The sequence below is a fragment of the Eschrichtius robustus genome, chromosome 5, assembly GCF_028021215.1.
Source record: "Eschrichtius robustus isolate mEscRob2 chromosome 5, mEscRob2.pri, whole genome shotgun sequence".
NCBI lineage: Eukaryota > Metazoa > Chordata > Mammalia > Artiodactyla > Eschrichtiidae > Eschrichtius > Eschrichtius robustus.
Window position 1 is genome coordinate 104,778,707 of NC_090828.1, and position 17,753 is coordinate 104,796,459.

The following is a 17,753-nucleotide window of genomic DNA, read 5'->3' on the forward strand; positions in this document are numbered from 1 at the left end:
CAGCATTTATTTTTTGAAACATTTTTGCTGATGGCCATTCTGACTGCTGTGAGCTGATAGGGTTTTGTAATTTGGGTTTGCATGTCTTTAAAAATTCCTAAAATATATCATTTTCCCACACCTTTTTCTTTCCTCTTTAAAGGAAAAGCTGTGAGTACCACATAGCTCTTGAAATTGTCCTCTTGGAAGGTTGCCCTCTTTTGAAATTTTTGCTCCATTTTTGATCCCAGGATTTATTTGGAGGGCAGGTGTCATTTACAGAATTGCAAGTTGGTGAATATTTAGTGACCTTTAGCAGTGGGTTGAAAGCTGCTGTTGTGGGAAATGGCCACAAGGAGGCAGCATTTCTCCATTCCCAAATCTGAGTACTAGGGCAGCAGAGCCTTTCTGGAAGTCGTGTTCCTAGGTTGTAAATTAGAATGGAATGTGCCAGGAGAAACCCCCATAAGTTTAGGTCTCATTACTTCTTGTTTTTGTTATTTTTTTTTAATCGGGGTAAGGACTAGAATATTGTTTGTCCTAGGGGTACACAATCTAGTTCATTTGTACATTATATATGTCTACTCTACAGATCCTCTTCCCATGTAAAATATTACAGAGTGTTCTGTAGACCTCCCTTGCTATATGGTCGGTCGTATTGAAATATGTATATAATATGTATTTGGATATGTATAGTAACACTAATCTCATTTATCCATTCCCCCCACCTTTCCTTTTAGATGAGCATAGTTGGTTTTCTAAGTCTGTGAGTGTCTTTCTCTGTGGAAATATGTTCATTTGTGTCAGTGATTAGATAACGCCTCTAAGGGATATCATAGGATATAGGTCTTTTGCTTTCCGACTTACCTCATGTTTTGTGATTATCTCCAGGCTCATCTCTGGTGCCTCAAAGAGCAGTGTTTCATTGTTTTCCATGGCTAATATTCCATTGTGTACATGGACTCCTTCTTCTTTATCCATTCACCTGTTGATGGACATTTTGGTTGCTTCCCATCTTGGCTATTTTGAATAAGGCTGCAGTGCAGCATTTGCAGCCTGTGTCTTTTCGATCCTGGTCTTCTCAGGTGAGAGGCCCAGTGGTGTGCCTGCTGGATTGAATGGTACCTCAGTTTTCACTTTTCAACGCAGTTCCTTTCGGTGGTCATTATTGGCTGTTAACCACTTTCCTTCCCACCAGCACCTAGAGGTTACACAGTTCTCTACAACCCCGTCAGCATTTATTGTTGGTAGACTTTTTGCTGACGGTCAGTCGACAGGTGTGAGTTGAAACCTTTTGGTTGATTAGATTGCATGAGTCTAATAATTCCTGAGGTTGAGCTTTTACCCATTTTCCTGTTTTTTTGTTTAAAGAGAGTGAGGAATACTTACCTCTGCATACTATCTTCTTGAAACATTCGCCTGTTTTGAATTTCTTTTGTCCATTCCCCACCTGAGCACAATTTTTGACGGCAGGTGTCCTTTACAGCCCTGAGCCCTTGTGAATTTTAAGTGACCAGTAGCTGTGGGTTTAAAGCTGCTCTTGCGGGAAACGGCCACAAGGGGGCAGCATTTCTCCTTTACCAAATCTGGTCACTAGGGCAACAGAGCCTTAATGGAAGTCGTGTTCTAGGTTGTAAAGTACAATGGAATGTGCCGGGAAAAAGCCCTTTAAGTGTATGTGTCATTCCTTCTTGTTTGTATTTTTAACAAAATTTTTATTCTTTATCACAGCAAATTCGATTACAATGGTTTGTTTGGTCTAGGTGTGCAAGACGTGGTTCCTTCACACATATACATATATCTATTCTTCTTTGGAATCTCTTCCCGTGTAGGTTATGACACAATGTTGAGTAGTCTTCTCTTGGTATTCTGTAGGTCTTTGGTGATTATATATTTCACGTGTGTTTGTATATCTCTGTTCACCTCAGTATGGTAATGTACCCAATCCTCACACCTTTCCATTTGGTGAACCTTAAGTTTTTGTACTGAATCTGTGATTGCCTTTCTCTGTGGAAGTATCTTCGTTTGTATCAATTTTTAGGTAACACCTCTATGTGGTATGATAGGATATGTGTCTTTCGCTTTCTCACTTACTCCAAGTTGCGTGATTACTTCTAGAGTCATCTATGGTGCTGCAAATGGCATTGTTTCATTTTATCGCTAGCTCATAATCCATCTGTACATGTAGCAGATCTTCTTTGTCCACCCATCTGTCGGTGGACTTTTTGGTGACTTCCATATCTTGGCTATGGTAATACTGTGCAATGCAGATTTGCCTGCCTCTTTCTTTCCAATTCTGTCTTCTTAGGTTATAGGTCCAGGAATAAGCCTCTGGATCGTACTGTAGCTCAATGTTTACCTTTTAACGGCACCTCCACTCTGCTCTCATGAGTGGCTCTCTCCAGGTTACATCCCACTTAAAGTGGAGGGTTTGCATTTCTCCACAGCACCTTCAGCATTTATTCTTTGTGGTTTTTTACTGATGGTTATTCTGACTGGTGTGAGCTGATACGTCTTTGTGGCTGAATTTGCATGTGTCTCATGATCCATTAAAACTGAGCTTTAAGGCAGGTCCTTTTCATTTTTCAGGCTGTGAGTACAGCTTAGTTCTTCAAAGTGTTTTCTTAAAGTATGTATGTCATAATTTTAAAATTTTTTCGCCATTACCTCCCTGAAGACATTTTGCGGTGACCATTAGCACAGGCTTAAACCTGCGTTTGCAGGTAACGGCCAGAGGGTGGCAGTCTTTCTACGTTCCCCATGCTGGTACTAGGGCAACAGGCCTTCCGGCCAGTGGTGTTCCTCGGTTATAAATTAGAGTGAATTGTGCCTGAAGAAACCCACAAATGCTGATGTCTCCTTACTTATGTTTGTCTTTTAAATTTACCTTATATTTATTATTGGAGCAATATTACATTGTGTACATGGAACAGTTCTTCTTGGTGCGTTCCTCTGTTGATGGACATTTTCATTGCTTCCAAATGTTGGCTATGGTCAATATGGCTGGAGTGCAGGATTGCCAGCCTGTGACGTTTTGATTCTCATTTTCTCAGGGGATAGGCCCAGCAGTGGGTATGACTGATTGACGGGTAGCTCAGTGTTTACCTTTTCAAGGCACTTCCATTGTGTTTTCATTAGTGGCTCTTACCACGTCCCCCTTAGGGCCGAGTGTACGCATTCCTCCACAGTCCCTTCAGCATTTATTTTTTGAAACATTTTTGCTGATGGCCATTCTGACTGCTGTGAGCTGATAGGGTTTTGTAATTTGGGTTTGCATGTCTTTAAAAATTCCTAAAATATATCATTTTCCCACACCTTTTCTTTCCTCTTTAAAGGAAAAGCTGTGAGTACCACATAGCTCTTGAAATTGTCTTCTTGGAAGGTTGCCCTCTTTTGAAATTTTTGCTCCATTTTTGATCCCAGGATTTATTTGGAGGGCAGGTGTCATTTACAGAATGGCAAGTTGGTGAATATTTAGTGACCTTTAGCAGTGGGTTGAAAGCTGCTGTTGTGGGAAATGGCCACAAGGAGGCAGCATTTCTCCATTCCCAAATCTGAGTACTAGGGCAGCAGAGCCTTTCTGGAAGTCGTGTTCCTAGGTTGTAAATTAGAATGGAATGTGCCAGGAGAAACCCCCATAAGTTTAGGTCTCATTACTTCTTGTTTTTGTTATTTTTTTTAATCGGGGTAAGGACTAGAATATTGTTTGTCCTAGGGGTACACAATCTGGTTCATTTGTACATTATATATGTCTACTCTACAGATCCTCTTCCCATGTAAAATATTACAGAGTGTTCTGTAGACCTCCCTTGCTATATGGTCGGTCGTTTTGAAATATGTATATAATATGTATTTGGATATGTATAGTAACACTAATCTCATTTATCCATTCCCCCCACCTTTCCTTTTAGATGAGCATAGTTGGTTTTCTAAGTCTGTGAGTGTCTTTCTCTGTGGAAATATGTTCATTTGTGTCAGTGATTAGATAACGCCTCTAAGGGATATCATAGGATATAGGTCTTTTGCTTTCCGACTTACCTCATGTTTTGTGATTATCTCCAGGCTCATCTCTGGTGCCTCAAAGAGCAGTGTTTCATTGTTTTCCATGGCTAATATTCCATTGTGTACATGGACTCCTTCTTCTTTATCCATTCACCTGTTGATGGACATTTTGGTTGCTTCGCATCTTGGCTATTTTGAATAAGGCTGCAGTGCAGCATTTGCAGCCTGTGTCTTTTCGATCCTGGTCTTCTCAGGTGAGAGGCCCAGTGGTGTGCCTGCTGGATTGAATGGTACCTCAGTTTTCACTTTTCAACGCAGTTCCTTTCGGTGGTCATTATTGGCTGTTAACCACTTTCCATCCCACCAGCACCTAGAGGTTACACAGTTCTCTACAACCCCGTCAGCATTTATTGTTGGTAGACTTTTTGCTGACGGTCAGTCGACAGGTGTGAGTTGGAACCTTTTGGTTGATTAGATTGCATGAGTCTAATAATTCCTGAGGTTGAGCTTTTACCCATTTTCCTGTTTTTTTGTTTAAAGAGAGTGAGGAATACTTACCTCTGCATACTATCTTCTTGAAATATTCGCCTGTTTTGAATTTCTTTTGTCCATTCCCCACCTGAGCACAATTTTTGACGGCAGGTGTCCTTTACAGCCCTGAGCCCTTGTGAATTTTAAGTGACCAGTAGCTGTGGGTTTAAAGCTGCTCTTGCGGGAAACGGCCACAAGGGGGCAGCATTTCTCCTTTACCAAATCTGGTCACTAGGGCAACAGAGCCTTAATGGAAGTCGTGTTCTAGGTTGTAAATTACAATGGAATGTGCCGGGAAAAAGCCCTTTAAGTTTATGTGTCATTCCTTCTTGTTTGTATTTTTAACAAAATTTTTATTCTTTATCACAGCAAATTCGATTACAATGGTTTGTTTGGTCTAGGTGTGCAAGACGTGGTTCCTTCACACATATACATATATCTATTCTTCTTTGGAATCTTTTCCCGTGTAGGTTATGACACAATGTTGAGTAGTCTTCTCTTGGTATTCTGTAGGTCTTTGGTGATTATATATTTCACGTGTGTTTGTATATCTCTGTTCACCTCAATATGGTAATGTACCCAATCCTCACACGTTTCCATTTGGTGAACCTTAAGTTTTTGTACTGAATCTGTGATTGCCTTTCTCTGTGGAAGTATCTTCGTTTGTATCAATTTTTAGGTAACACCTCTATGTGGTATGATAGGATATGGGTCTTTCGTTTTCTCACTTACTCCAAGTTGCGTGATTACTTCTAGAGTCATCTATGGTGCTGCAAATGGCATTGCTTCATTTTATCGCTAGCTCATAATCCATCTGTACATGTAGCAGTTCTTCTTTGTCCACCCATCTGTCGGTGGACTTTTTGGTGACTTCCATATCTTGGCTATGGTAATACTGTGCAATGCAGATTTGCCTGCCTCTTTCTTTCCAATTCTGTCTTCTTAGGTTATAGGTCCAGGAATAAGCCTCTGGATCGTACGGTAGCTCAATGTTTACCTTTTAACGGCACCTCCACTCTGCTCTCATGAGTGGCTCTCTCCAGGTTACATCCCACTTAAAGTGGAGGGTTTGCATTTCTCCACAGCACCTTCAGCATTTATTCTTTGTGGTTTTTTACTGATGGTTATTCTGACTGGTGTGAGCTGATACGTCTTTGTGGCTGAATTTGCATGTGTCTCATGATCCATTAAAACTGAGCTTTAAGGCAGGTCCTTTTCATTTTTCAGGCTGTGAGTACCGCTTAGTTCTTCAAAGTGTTTTCTTAAAGTATGTATGTCATAATTTTAAAATTTTTTCGCCATTACCTCCCTGAAGACATTTTGCGGTGACCATTAGCACAGGCTTAAACCTGCGTTTGCAGGTAACGGCCAGAGGGTGGCGGTCTTTCTACGTTCCCCGTGCTGGTACTAGGGCAACAGGCCTTCCGGCCAGTGGTGTTCCTCGGTTATAAATTAGAGTGGAATGTGCCTGAAGAAACCCACAAATGCTGATGTCTCCTTACTTATGTTTGTCTTTTAAATTTACCTTATATTTATTATTGGAGCAATATTACATTGTGTACATGGAACAGTTCTTCTTGGTGCGTTCCTCTGTTGATGGACATTTTCATTGCTTCCAAATGTTGGCTATGGTCAATATGGCTGGAGTGCAGGATTGCCAGCCTGTGACGTTTTGATTCTCATTTTCTCAGGGGATAGGCCCAGCAGTGGGTATGACTGATTGACGGGTAGCTCAGTGTTTACCTTTTCAAGGCACTTCCATTGTGTTTTCATTAGTGGCTCTTACCACTTCCCCCTTAGGGCCGAGTGTACGCATTCCTCCACAGTCCCTTCAGCATTTATTTTTTGAAACATTTTTGCTGATGGCCATTCTGACTGCTGTGAGCTGATAGGGTTTTGTAATTTGGGTTTGCATGTCTTTAAAAATTCCTAAAATATATCATTTTCCCACACCTTTTTCTTTCCTCTTTAAAGGAAAAGCTGTGAGTACCACATAGCTCTTGAAATTGTCCTCTTGGAAGGTTGCCCTCTTTTGAAATTTTTGCTCCATTTTTGATCCCAGGATTTATTTGGAGGGCAGGTGTCATTTACAGAATTGCAAGTTGGTGAATATTTAGTGACCTTTAGCAGTGGGTTGAAAGCTGCTGTTGTGGGAAATGGCCACAAGGAGGCAGCATTTCTCCATTCCCAAATCTGAGTACTAGGGCAGCAGAGCCTTTCTGGAAGTCGTGTTCCTAGGTTGTAAATTAGAATGGAATGTGCCAGGAGAAACCCCCATAAGTTTAGGTCTCATTACTTCTTGTTTTTGTTATTTTTTTTAATCGGGGTAAGGACTAGAATATTGTTTGTCCTAGGGGTACACAATCTAGTTCATTTGTACATTATATATGTCTACTCTACAGATCCTCTTCCCATGTAAAATATTACAGAGTGTTCTGTAGACCTCCCTTGCTATATGGTCGGTCGTTTTGAAATATGTATATAATATGTATTTGGATATGTATAGTAACACTAATCTCATTTATCCATTCCCCCCACCTTTCCTTTTAGATGAGCATAGTTGGTTTTCTAAGTCTGTGAGTGTCTTTCTCTGTGGAAATATGTTCATTTGTGTCAGTGATTAGATAACGCCTCTAAGGGATATCATAGGATATAGGTCTTTTGCTTTCCGACTTACCTCATGTTTTGTGATTATCTCCAGGCTCATCTCTGGTGCCTCAAAGAGCAGTGTTTCATTGTTTTCCATGGCTAATATTCCATTGTGTACATGGACTCCTTCTTCTTTATCCATTCACCTGTTGATGGACATTTTGGTTGCTTCCCATCTTGGCTATTTTGAATAAGGCTGCAGTGCAGCATTTGCAGCCTGTGTCTTTTCGATCCTGGTCTTCTCAGGTGAGAGGCCCAGTGGTGTGCCTGCTGGATTGAATGGTACCTCAGTTTTCACTTTTCAACGCAGTTCCTTTCGGTGGTCATTATTGGCTGTTAACCACTTTCCTTCCCACCAGCACCTAGAGGTTACACAGTTCTCTACAACCCCGTCAGCATTTATTGTTGGTAGACTTTTTGCTGACGGTCAGTCGACAGGTGTGAGTTGAAACCTTTTGGTTGATTAGATTGCATGAGTCTAATAATTCCTGAGGTTGAGCTTTTACCCATTTTCCTGTTTTTTTGTTTAAAGAGAGTGAGGAATACTTACCTCTGCATACTATCTTCTTGAAACATTCGCCTGTTTTGAATTTCTTTTGTCCATTCCCCACCTGAGCACAATTTTTGACGGCAGGTGTCCTTTACAGCCCTGAGCCCTTGTGAATTTTAAGTGACCAGTAGCTGTGGGTTTAAAGCTGCTCTTGCGGGAAACGGCCACAAGGGGGCAGCATTTCTCCTTTACCAAATCTGGTCACTAGGGCAACAGAGCCTTAATGGAAGTCGTGTTCTAGGTTGTAAAGTACAATGGAATGTGCCGGGAAAAAGCCCTTTAAGTGTATGTGTCATTCCTTCTTGTTTGTATTTTTAACAAAATTTTTATTCTTTATCACAGCAAATTCGATTACAATGGTTTGTTTGGTCTAGGTGTGCAAGACGTGGTTCCTTCACACATATACATATATCTATTTTCTTTGGAATCTTTTCCCGTGTAGGTTATGACACAATGTTGAGTAGTCTTCTCTTGGTATTCTGTAGGTCTTTGGTGATTATATATTTCACGTGTGTTTGTATATCTCTGTTCACCTCAGTATGGTAATGTACCCAATCCTCACACCTTTCCATTTGGTGAACCTTAAGTTTTTGTACTGAATCTGTGATTGCCTTTCTCTGTGGAAGTATCTTCGTTTGTATCAATTTTTAGGTAACACCTCTATGTGGTATGATAGGATATGTGTCTTTCGCTTTCTCACTTACTCCAAGTTGCGTGATTACTTCTAGAGTCATCTATGGTGCTGCAAATGGCATTGTTTCATTTTATCGCTAGCTCATAATCCATCTGTACATGTAGCAGATCTTCTTTGTCCACCCATCTGTCGGTGGACTTTTTGGTGACTTCCATATCTTGGCTATGGTAATACTGTGCAATGCAGATTTGCCTGCCTCTTTCTTTCCAATTCTGTCTTCTTAGGTTATAGGTCCAGGAATAAGCCTCTGGATCGTACTGTAGCTCAATGTTTACCTTTTAACGGCACCTCCACTCTGCTCTCATGAGTGGCTCTCTCCAGGTTACATCCCACTTAAAGTGGAGGGTTTGCATTTCTCCACAGCACCTTCAGCATTTATTCTTTGTGGTTTTTTACTGATGGTTATTCTGACTGGTGTGAGCTGATACGTCTTTGTGGCTGAATTTGCATGTGTCTCATGATCCATTAAAACTGAGCTTTAAGGCAGGTCCTTTTCATTTTTCAGGCTGTGAGTACAGCTTAGTTCTTCAAAGTGTTTTCTTAAAGTATGTATGTCATAATTTTAAAATTTTTTCGCCATTACCTCCCTGAAGACATTTTGCGGTGACCATTAGCACAGGCTTAAACCTGCGTTTGCAGGTAACGGCCAGAGGGTGGCAGTCTTTCTACGTTCCCCATGCTGGTACTAGGGCAACAGGCCTTCCGGCCAGTGGTGTTCCTCGGTTATAAATTAGAGTGAATTGTGCCTGAAGAAACCCACAAATGCTGATGTCTCCTTACTTATGTTTGTCTTTTAAATTTACCTTATATTTATTATTGGAGCAATATTACATTGTGTACATGGAACAGTTCTTCTTGGTGCGTTCCTCTGTTGATGGACATTTTCATTGCTTCCAAATGTTGGCTATGGTCAATATGGCTGGAGTGCAGGATTGCCAGCCTGTGACGTTTTGATTCTCATTTTCTCAGGGGATAGGCCCAGCAGTGGGTATGACTGATTGACGGGTAGCTCAGTGTTTACCTTTTCAAGGCACTTCCATTGTGTTTTCATTAGTGGCTCTTACCACGTCCCCCTTAGGGCCGAGTGTACGCATTCCTCCACAGTCCCTTCAGCATTTATTTTTTGAAACATTTTTGCTGATGGCCATTCTGACTGCTGTGAGCTGATAGGGTTTTGTAATTTGGGTTTGCATGTCTTTAAAAATTCCTAAAATATATCATTTTCCCACACCTTTTCTTTCCTCTTTAAAGGAAAAGCTGTGAGTACCACATAGCTCTTGAAATTGTCTTCTTGGAAGGTTGCCCTCTTTTGAAATTTTTGCTCCATTTTTGATCCCAGGATTTATTTGGAGGGCAGGTGTCATTTACAGAATGGCAAGTTGGTGAATATTTAGTGACCTTTAGCAGTGGGTTGAAAGCTGCTGTTGTGGGAAATGGCCACAAGGAGGCAGCATTTCTCCATTCCCAAATCTGAGTACTAGGGCAGCAGAGCCTTTCTGGAACTCGTGTTCCTAGGTTGTAAATTAGAATGGAATGTGCCAGGAGAAACCCCCATAAGTTTAGGTCTCATTACTTCTTGTTTTTGTTATTTTTTTTAATCGGGGTAAGGACTAGAATATTGTTTGTCCTAGGGGTACACAATCTGGTTCATTTGTACATTATATATGTCTACTCTACAGATCCTCTTCCCATGTAAAATATTACAGAGTGTTCTGTAGACCTCCCTTGCTATATGGTCGGTCGTTTTGAAATATGTATATAATATGTATTTGGATATGTATAGTAACACTAATCTCATTTATCCATTCCCCCCACCTTTCCTTTTAGATGAGCATAGTTGGTTTTCTAAGTCTGTGAGTGTCTTTCTCTGTGGAAATATGTTCATTTGTGTCAGTGATTAGATAACGCCTCTAAGGGATATCATAGGATATAGGTCTTTTGCTTTCCGACTTACCTCATGTTTTGTGATTATCTCCAGGCTCATCTCTGGTGCCTCAAAGAGCAGTGTTTCATTGTTTTCCATGGCTAATATTCCATTGTGTACATGGACTCCTTCTTCTTTATCCATTCACCTGTTGATGGACATTTTGGTTGCTTCCCATCTTGGCTATTTTGAATAAGGCTGCAGTGCAGCCTTTGCAGCCTGTGTCTTTTCGATCCTGGTCTTCTCAGGTGAGAGGCCCAGTGGTGTGCCTGCTGGATTGAATGGTACCTCAGTTTTCACTTTTCAACGCAGTTCCTTTCGGTAGTCATTATTGGCTGTTAACCACTTTCCTTCCCACCAGCACCTAGAGGTTACACAGTTCTCTACAACCCCGTCAGCATTTATTGTTGGTAGACTTTTTGCTGACGGTCAGTCGACAGGTGTGAGTTGAAACCTTTTGGTTGATTAGATTGCATGAGTCTAATAATTCCTGAGGTTGAGCTTTTACCCATTTTCCTGTTTTTTTGCTTAAAGAGAGTGAGGAATACTTACCTCTGCATACTATCTTCTTGAAACATTCGCCTGTTTTGAATTTCTTTTGTCCATTCCCCACCTGAGCACAATTTTTGATGGCAGGTGTCCTTTACAGCCCTGAGCCCTTGTGAATTTTAAGTGACCAGTAGCTGTGGGTTTAAAGCTGCTCTTGCGGGAAACGGCCACAAGGGGGCAGCATTTCTCCTTTACCAAATCTGGTCACTAGGGCAACAGAGCCTTAATGGAAGTCATGTTCTAGGTTGTAAAGTACAATGGAATGTGCCGGGAAAAAGCCCTTTAAATGTATGTGTCATTCCTTCTTGTTTGTATTTTTAACAAAATTTTTATTCTTTATCACAGCAAATTCGATTACAATGGTTTGTTTGGTCTAGGTGTGCAAGACGTGGTTCCTTCACACATATACATATATCTATTCTTCTTTGGAATCTCTTCCCGTGTAGGTTATGACACAATGTTGAGTAGTCTTCTCTTGGTATTCTGTAGGTCTTTGGTGATTATATATTTCACGTGTGTTTGTATATCTCTGTTCACCTCAATATGGTAATGTACCCAATCCTCACACCTTTCCATTTGGTGAACCTTAAGTTTTTGTACTGAATCTGTGATTGCCTTTCTCTGTGGAAGTATCTTCGTTTGTATCAATTTTTAGGTAACACCTCTATGTGGTATGATAGGATATGTGTCTTTCGCTTTCTCACTTATTCCAAGTTGCGTGATTACTTCTAGAGTCATCTATGGTGCTGCAAATGGCATTGCTTCATTTTATCGCTAGCTCATAATCCATCTGTACATGTAGCAGTTCTTCTTTGTCCACCCATCTGTCGGTGGACTTTTTGGTGACTTCCATATCTTGGCTATGGTAATACTGTGCAATGCAGATTTGCCTGCCTCTTTCTTTCCAATTCTGTCTTCTTAGGTTATAGGTCCAGGAATAAGCCTCTGGATCGTACGGTAGCTCAATGTTTACCTTTTAACGGCACCTCCACTCTGCTCTCATGAGTGGCTCTCTCCAGGTTACATCCCACTTAAAGTGGAGGGTTTGCATTTCTCCACAGCACCTTCAGCATTTATTCTTTGTGGTTTTTTACTGATGGTTATTCTGACTGGTGTGAGCTGATACGTCTTTGTGGCTGAATTTGCATGTGTCTCATGATCCATTAAAACTGAGCTTTAAGGCAGGTCCTTTTCATTTTTCAGGCTGTGAGTACCGCTTAGTTCTTCAAAGTGTTTTCTTAAAGTATGTATGTCATAATTTTAAAATTTTTTGGCCATTACCTCCCTGAAGACATTTTGCGGTGACCATTAGCACAGGCTTAAACCTGCGTTTGCAGGTAACGGCCAGAGGGTGGCGGTCTTTCTACGTTCCCCATGCTGGTACTAGGGCAACAGGCCTTCCGGCCAGTGGTGTTCCTCGGTTATAAATTAGAGTGGAATGTGCCTGAAGAAACCCACAAATGCTGATGTCTCCTTACTTATGTTTGTCTTTTAAATTTACCTTATATTTATTATTGGAGCAATATTACATTGTGTACATGGAAGAGTTCTTCTTGGTGCGTTCCTCTGTTGATGGACATTTTCATTGCTTCCAAATGTTGGCTATGGTCAATATGGCTGGAGTGCAGGATTGCCAGCCTGTGACGTTTTGATTCTCATTTTCTCAGGGGATAGGCCCAGCAGTGGGTATGACTGATTGACGGGTAGCTCAGTGTTTACCTTTTCAAGGCACTTCCATTGTGTTTTCATTAGTGGCTCTTACCACGTCCCCCTTAGGGCCGAGTGTACGCATTCCTCCACAGTCCCTTCAGCATTTATTTTTTGAAACATTTTTGCTGATGGCCATTCTGACTGCTGTGAGCTGATAGGTTTTTGTAATTTGGGTTTGCATGTCTTTAAAAATTCCTAAAATATATCATTTTCCCACACCTTTTTCTTTCCTCTTCTTTAAAGGAAAAGCTGTGAGTACCACATAGCTCTTGAAATTGTCTTCTTGGAAGGTTGCCCTCTTTTGAAATTTTTGCTCCATTTTTGATCCCAGGATTTATTTGGAGGGCAGGTGTCATTTACAGAATGGCAAGTTGGTGAATATTTAGTGACCTTTAGCAGTGGGTTGAAAGCTGCTGTTGTGGGAAATGGCCACAAGGAGGCAGCATTTCTCCATTCCCAAATCTGAGTACTAGGGCAGCAGAGCCTTTCTGGAAGTCGTGTTCCTAGGTTGTAAATTAGAATGGAATGTGCCAGGAGAAACCCCCATAAGTTTAGGTCTCATTACTTCTTGTTTTTGTTAATTTTTTTAATCGGGGTAAGGACTAGAATATTGTTTGTCCTAGGGGTACACAATCTGGTTCATTTGTACATTATATATGTCTACTCTACAGATCCTCTTCCCATGTAAAATATTACAGAGTGTTCTGTAGACCTCCCTTGCTATATGGTCGGTCGTTTTGAAATATGTATATAATATGTATTTGGATATGTATAGTAACACTAATCTCATTTATCCATTCCCCCCACCTTTCCTTTTAGATGAGCATAGTTGGTTTTCTAAGTCTGTGAGTGTCTTTCTCTGTGGAAATATGTTCATTTGTGTCAGTGATTAGATAACGCCTCTAAGGGATATCATAGGATATAGGTCTTTTGCTTTCCGACTTACCTCATGTTTTGTGATTATCTCCAGGCTCATCTCTGGTGCCTCAAAGAGCAGTGTTTCATTGTTTTCCATGGCTAATATTCCATTGTGTACATGGACTCCTTCTTCTTTATCCATTCACCTGTTGATGGACATTTTGGTTGCTTCCCATCTTGGCTATTTTGAATAAGGCTGCAGTGCAGCATTTGCAGCCTGTGTCTTTTCGATCCTGGTCTTCTCAGGTGAGAGGCCCAGTGGTGTGCCTGCTGGATTGAATGGTACCTCAGTTTTCACTTTTCAACGCAGTTCCTTTCGGTGGTCATTATTGGCTGTTAACCACTTTCCATCCCACCAGCACCTAGAGGTTACACAGTTCTCTACAACCCCGTCAGCATTTATTGTTGGTAGACTTTTTGCTGACGGTCAGTCGACAGGTGTGAGTTGGAACCTTTTGGTTGATTAGATTGCATGAGTCTAATAATTCCTGAGGTTGAGCTTTTACCCATTTTCCTGTTTTTTTGTTTAAAGAGAGTGAGGAATACTTACCTCTGCATACTATCTTCTTGAAACATTCGCCTGTTTTGAATTTCTTTTGTCCATTCCCCACCTGAGCACAATTTTTGACGGCAGGTGTCCTTTACAGCCCTGAGCCCTTGTGAATTTTAAGTGACCAGTAGCTGTGGGTTTAAAGCTGCTCTTGCGGGAAACGGCCACAAGGGGGCAGCATTTCTCCTTTACCAAATCTGGTCACTAGGGCAACAGAGCCTCAATGGAAGTCGTGTTCTAGGTTGTAAATTACAATGGAATGTGCCGGGAAAAAGCCCTTTAAGTTTATGTGTCATTCCTTCTTGTTTGTATTTTTAACAAAATTTTTATTCTTTATCACAGCAAATTCGATTACAATGGTTTGTTTGGTCTAGGTGTGCAAGACGAGGTTCCTTCACACATATACATATATCTATTCTTCTTTGGAATCTTTTCCCGTGTAGGTTATGACACAATGTTGAGTAGTCTTCTCTTGGTATTCTGTAGGTCTTTGGTGATTATATATTTCACGTGTGTTTGTATATCTCTGTTCACCTCAATATGGTAATGTACCCAATCCTCACACCTTTCCATTTGGTGAACCTTAAGTTTTTGTACTGAATCTGTGATTGCCTTTCTCTGTGGAAGTATCTTCGTTTGTATCAATTTTTAGGTAACACCTCTATGTGGTATGATAGGATATGTGTCTTTCGCTTTCTCACTTACTCCAAGTTGCGTGATTACTTCTAGAGTCATCTATGGTGCTGCAAATGGCATTGTTTCATTTTATCGCTAGCTCATAATCCATCTGTACATGTAGCAGATCTTCTTTGTCCACCCATCTGTCGGTGGACTTTTTGGTGACTTCCATATCTTGGCTATGGTAATACTGTGCAATGCAGATTTGCCTGCCTCTTTCTTTCCAATTCTGTCTTCTTAGGTTATAGGTCCAGGAATAAGCCTCTGGATCGTACGGTAGCTCAATGTTTACCTTTTAACGGCACCTCCACTCTGCTCTCATGAGTGGCTCTCTCCAGGTTACATCCCACTTAAAGTGGAGGGTTTGCATTTCTCCACAGCACCTTCAGCATTTATTCTTTGTGGTTTTTTACTGATGGTTATTCTGACTGGTGTGAGTTGATACGTCTTTGTGGCTGAATTTGCATGTGTCTCATGATCCATTAAAACTGAGCTTTAAGGCAGGTCCTTTTCATTTTTCAGGCTGTGAGTACAGCTTAGTTCTTCAAAGTGTTTTCTTAAAGTATGTATGTCATAATTTTAAAATTTTTTCGCCATTACCTCCCTGAAGACATTTTGCGGTGACCATTAGCACAGGCTTAAACCTGCGTTTGCAGGTAACGGCCAGAGGGTGGCAGTCTTTCTACGTTCCCCATGCTGGTACTAGGGCAACAGGCCTTCCGGCCAGTGGTGTTCCTCGGTTATAAATTAGAGTGAATTGTGCCTGAAGAAACCCACAAATGCTGATGTCTCCTTACTTATGTTTGTCTTTTAAATTTACCTTATATTTATTATTGGAGCAATATTACATTGTGTACATGGAACAGTTCTTCTTGGTGCGTTCCTCTGTTGATGGACATTTTCATTGCTTCCAAATGTTGGCTATGGTCAATATGGCTGGAGTGCAGGATTGCCAGCCTGTGACTTTTTGATTCTCATTTTCTCAGGGGATAGGCCCAGCAGTGGGTATGACTGATTGACGGGTAGCTCAGTGTTTACCTTTTCAAGGCACTTCCATTGTGTTTTCATTAGTGGCTCTTACCACGTCCCCCTTAGGGCCGAGTGTACGCATTCCTCCACAGTCCCTTCAGCATTTATTTTTTGAAACATTTTTGCTGATGGCCATTCTGACTGCTGTGAGCTGATAGGGTTTTGTAATTTGGGTTTGCATGTCTTTAAAAATTCCTAAAATATATCATTTTCCCACACCTTTTCTTTCCTCTTTAAAGGAAAAGCTGTGAGTACCACATAGCTCTTGAAATTGTCTTCTTGGAAGGTTGCCCTCTTTTGAAATTTTTGCTCCATTTTTGATCCCAGGATTTATTTGGAGGGCAGGTGTCATTTACAGAATGGCAAGTTGGTGAATATTTAGTGACCTTTAGCAGTGGGTTGAAAGCTGCTGTTGTGGGAAATGGCCACAAGGAGGCAGCATTTCTCCATTCCCAAATCTGAGTACTAGGGCAGCAGAGCCTTTCTGGAAGTCGTGTTCCTAGGTTGTAAATTAGAATGGAATGTGCCAGGAGAAACCCCCATAAGTTTAGGTCTCATTACTTCTTGTTTTTGTTATTTTTTTTAATCGGGGTAAGGACTAGAATATTGTTTGTCCTAGGGGTACACAATCTGGTTCATTTGTACATTATATATGTCTACTCTACAGATCCTCTTCCCATGTAAAATATTACAGAGTGTTCTGTAGACCTCCCTAGCTATATGGTCGGTCGTTTTGAAATATGTATATAATATGTATTTGGATATGTATAGTAACACTAATCTCATTTATCCATTCCCCCCACCTTTCCTTTTAGATGAGCATAGTTGGTTTTCTAAGTCTGTGAGTGTCTTTCTCTGTGGAAATATGTTCATTTGTGTCAGTGATTAGATAACGCCTCTAAGGGATATCATAGGATATAGGTCTTTTGCTTTCCGACTTACCTCATGTTTTGTGATTATCTCCAGGCTCATCTCTGGTGCCTCAAAGAGCAGTGTTTCATTGTTTTCCATGGCTAATATTCCATTGTGTACATGGACTCCTTCTTCTTTATCCATTCACCTGTTGATGGACATTTTGGTTGCTTCCCATCTTGGCTATTTTGAATAAGGCTGCAGTGCAGCTTTTGCAGCCTGTGTCTTTTCGATCCTGGTCTTCTCAGGTGAGAGGCCCAGTGGTGTGCCTGCTGGATTGAATGGTACCTCAGTTTTCACTTTTCAACGCAGTTCCTTTCGGTAGTCATTATTGGCTGTTAACCACTTTACATCTCACCAGCACCTAGAGGTTACACAGTTCTCTACAACCCCGTCAGCATTTATTGTTGGTAGACTTTTTGCTGACGGTCAGTCGACAGGTGTGAGTTGAAACCTTTTGGTTGATTAGATTGCATGAGTCTAATAATTCCTGAGGTTGAGCTTTTACCCATTTTCCTGTTTTTTTGTTTAAAGAGAGTGAGGAATACTTACCTCTGCATACTATCTTCTTGAAACATTCGCCTGTTTTGAATTTCTTTTGTCCATTCCCCACCTGAGCACAATTTTTGATGGCAGGTGTCCTTTACAGCCCTGAGCCCTTGTGAATTTTAAGTGACCAGTAGCTGTGGGTTTAAAGCTGCTCTTGCGGGAAACGGCCACAAGGGGGCAGCATTTCTCCTTTACCAAATCTGGTCACTAGGGCAACAGAGCCTTAATGGAAGTCGTGTTCTAGGTTGTAAAGTACAATGGAATGTGCCGGGAAAAAGCCCTTTAAGTGTATGTGTCATTCCTTCTTGTTTGTATTTTTAACAAAATTTTTATTCTTTATCACAGCAAATTCGATTACAATGGTTTGTTTGGTCTAGGTGTGCAAGACGTGGTTCCTTCACACATATACATATATCTATTCTTCTTTGGAATCTCTTCCCGTGTAGGTTATGACACAATGTTGAGTAGTCTTCTCTTGGTATTCTGTAGGTCTTTGGTGATTATATATTTCACGTGTGTTTGTATATCT